Source organism: Canis lupus, chromosome 14, assembly GCF_048164855.1.
Source record: "Canis lupus baileyi chromosome 14, mCanLup2.hap1, whole genome shotgun sequence".
Taxonomy (NCBI): Eukaryota; Metazoa; Chordata; class Mammalia; order Carnivora; family Canidae; genus Canis; species Canis lupus.
This window is the reverse complement of record NC_132851.1, coordinates 21,968,667-21,972,307: the sequence shown is the minus strand read 5'-3', so window position 1 is coordinate 21,972,307 and position 3,641 is coordinate 21,968,667. Positions and strand designations below refer to the sequence as shown.

The window sequence follows — 3,641 nt, the reverse complement described above, 5'->3', positions numbered from 1 at the left end:
ATGATCCTGGGGTCCTGGGAAAGAGCCCTGTGTCAGGCTCCCTGCTCAGAGGGGAGCCTGCTTCTCCCTCTTCCCACCCCTCCTTTGCTAATGCTTGCTTTCTCTCTCTCGCTCTCTCTCTCTCAAACAAATAAATAAAATCTTAAAAAAAAAAGATGAAGAGAATCAATAACTTTTATCATGAAAGAATTGTATCAAAATAGATTCATATATCTACATCCGCTGATGACTTACAAAGGAGAAAACTGGGAGCTGAATTAGAGTGGTAAAGAAAAGGTATAAATCTGCTCCCTTATCTCTACTATGTTATCCCTAATATGTCTGATTCAGCATTTTTGTCCTCTAGATTCTCCTTAGAGATATAAGACAGGGTCCCTTTCTTTGTCAAGAAGCCCACTTTCTGCACATTTCCTCAGTCTTTTACTTGTTTTACTGGTCACAAGTAACAGGAACAAAATGTCTGCTCTTTACTGAGTGTTTATGGGGTCAAGGACAGTGCCAAGCATTTTTATATAAGTGAACTTCTCTCATTTCCACCACTGTGAGGTTTGTATTTTCTGTATTTTATAGATTAAGGAAACCCAGAGGCTCAAAGTTATTAAAAGTGTGGGAAGGATCATATCGCTATCACATGGCAGAGATGTCCTCAGACCCATGTACTCTCAACTTCAAAGCCCATGTTGTATTAAAGCATGTTGATAGTCTGCCTCAAGACAGAAGAATATAGACCACTCACTTCTCTACTTCATGACATCTTGGCTTATTTTTTCTACCCCTTATGGCTTGGTGGTTAGTTTGCATGACTATTTAACTCAGGAGTTAATGAACTAAAATTTCTCCACTGCTCTTTGCTTTTAGAGGATCTAATGTCAAGAATGCTGTTAGAAGTCAGGAAGGTAAAACAAAAATGAAAATATTTAGAAGTTGGTAAATTACAGGTCCTTAACTTAAAGGAAGATTTGATTTGCCTATTTCTTCCAGAGAAAGACTAAAGACACACAATGCCTGACTGGTTTTGATGTCTATTAGATGGATTTCTCCTGAGAAGTTCAGATAATCTCTGATATTTATATAGTGGCAATCATATCCCTGGCACTTAGCAATGGCCAGAGAGAGATTAGATAAAAGACCCTTAAGAGATTAGTGTAATATAACCCAGACTTTGATGCATCTGTTCTCTGTTGGCCTGTGAAGTCAGGCCCCACATTCCATTTTTCATAGTAAATCCAAGGTAAAATTTTAGGGTCCTATACTATGATTATTTTTTCTAATAAATTGCTCTTAATATCATAGTCTTGGTGCCTGGATCTTCCTTGACATGAAATTTTTAAACATTTAATTCTATTTTATTTTATTAATTCAATATCATAATGTGAAAGCTCTTTAATTATGTACCAAACTATTGAGAAGGACCTCTATCCTAGCCACGTACTTAAAGAAAAAAAAAAGGACTAATTAATTTCATCTCCTTATCCTCAGACTCTAGCCACATTTTTTCAAAACACTCCATTTCTCTTCAACCTATTTCGTTTCTCTTCAACTCACAGTAATTGGGGCAAAAGGGATGCTTGGTGATTGGCTGAAAGTGTTGGGATAAAAAGCAAGCCTTTTCACAACACTTTGATTATTTTCACAGATTGGCCAATGCTCCTTTTTAAAGACTGCTACATTTCTTAAAAGCCCCAGACTGATTGCTTGTACTAATCCTAATGTATATCTAAGTATTGGCCTCTTGGCCCAGTTTCTGAGTTTGAAATTGAATGCACATTGAACCCTACCAGGTTCCTTGCTCTTCCACTCCTTCATACATCCATTAACACACACACACACACACAGGTTGTTTTGGTCAGTATATGTTCCCTAAGGTTCAAAGCATCCCATTAAAATACCCACACACTTTCTTAACCACTACCACCCTTATTGGCATCAAAAGGAATGCACTCCTTCCATACGCTTTTCTTACAAAGATAAATATATATATCAGTTTACAACCAATTTCTCCTTTATAATATTTTTAGTTTTATGTCCAGTTCATTACAATCTCAATCATGTAGCACTTTCTTTCTGAAACAGTGTCCTGAATGAAATATTTCACATGAATCTTGGCATCTAGTAATATTGTAACTTTCAACCTGCTTATTTTTTGAGTGACCCATTTATTTTCATTGTAATTATTATTAACTAGTATTAGTTCAATAAAAGTAAAGTTACTAAGAAGAGTGTGAAATCCTTAAAAGGGGATTATACTGAAATTTTTTTTTCTTCTTTTGACAAAGAAAGCAGGCAAAAAGCTATACTGCCTCCTCTGAGATTTGAACTCAGAACCTTCAGATTATGAGACTGACATGCTGCCTCCTGCACTAAGGAGGCTAACTAGAAGCTCCTTTATCTATGTACAACTCTCTGCTGACCTACGAACAGACAATGGCATTTTCCTTCAAAGACTAAAACCAGTAGAACACTTGAGTCATCAAGTTTCTTTTATTGTCTTGAAAGTTCATTTCAGTTATGGCTCAAATTGTCATTCAAAACCGAAATTGGGGATCCCTGGGTGGCGCAGCGGTTTAGCGCCTGCCTTTGGCCCAGGGCGCGATCCTGGAGACCTGGGATCGAGTCCCACGTCGGGCTCCCGGTGCATGGAGCCTGCTTCTCCCTCTGCCTGTGTCTCTGCCTCTCTCTCTCACTGTGTGCCTATCATAAATAAATAAAATTTAAAAAAATAAAAAAAAAAAAACCGAAATTGCTTTAATTATGTTCATGCAATTTTCTAATGTAGAGATTCAATACACCAAGGAAAAGTTAACCAGTGTTTTCATATGACCTTTCTCTTATACTAAGCTTCTTGTTCTCAAAGATCCAGGAAAGGATTGAGACCATAGTCAGAACATTTTTGGAAGAGGATGGCTTGCAAAATGTTTATTGTCCTGATATTTAATGTTACTTAACTGTAAAAAATATAGTTCTATTTTGTTCCTTATCCAGAAACAATAGCATTCTCTTGAAGATCAGTATTTAACTTGCTAACACGGTCTTGGTTGAACAACAATGCCATGCCAGCCAGGTTATATAAAGTAATTTCTGTAGCCTTCTAAACCTACCAGTGGTTTAGGATGCTTTTTCCCTGTACATTTTTCCCTGCTTTCCTCACTGCCTCCTTAAGGTGAAAAGAGAGACTAAGGTGTTTCTAGTCCTAGCAGGTAGGAGAATCGCTAGGTGCAAATCCAGGAAATGGAACAAAGAAACTCAGGCTGGCAGATCTGGGTTGAATGAGGAAAGGAGTTTCTTTTTAACATCCCTGCAGGGCCATATGTGTGTAAGATGGAAGGTCAATGTGAAGTTAACTTCATGGATGAAGGGCATTGATTTAAAAGAGACCATACACTAGTTATTTAATTTTCACACTTACATATCCTCAAGATTCCTCTTTTACTTTACAAAATAGAGCATTAATTGTTTGCCTTTTAACCCATAGCTGCCTGAATTGTCATTTTGAAGATACAGTTTCATATTGTCCAGTGGTATATATGCAGCATTGTCTTTTAAAAAGTTCTGAATTTAAAGTTAATTTGGCAGTAAGTTGGTTTATCAAAATCTATGCTGTCCAGAGGTCAGGTAAGACTTAATTGTTTTGTTTGCTGAAA

At 37.0% G+C, this 3,641-nt stretch overlaps 1 non-coding gene across 1 annotated transcript; it reads right to left on the bottom strand.

Moving 5' to 3' along the window:
* Nucleotides 1-2,297: 2,297 nt before the first annotated feature.
* Nucleotides 2,298-2,370, bottom strand: TRNAM-CAU (transfer RNA methionine (anticodon CAU)). Its single transcript has one exon. It is a non-coding gene; the product is annotated as a tRNA-Met (tRNA).
* Nucleotides 2,371-3,641: the final 1,271 nt, after the last annotated feature.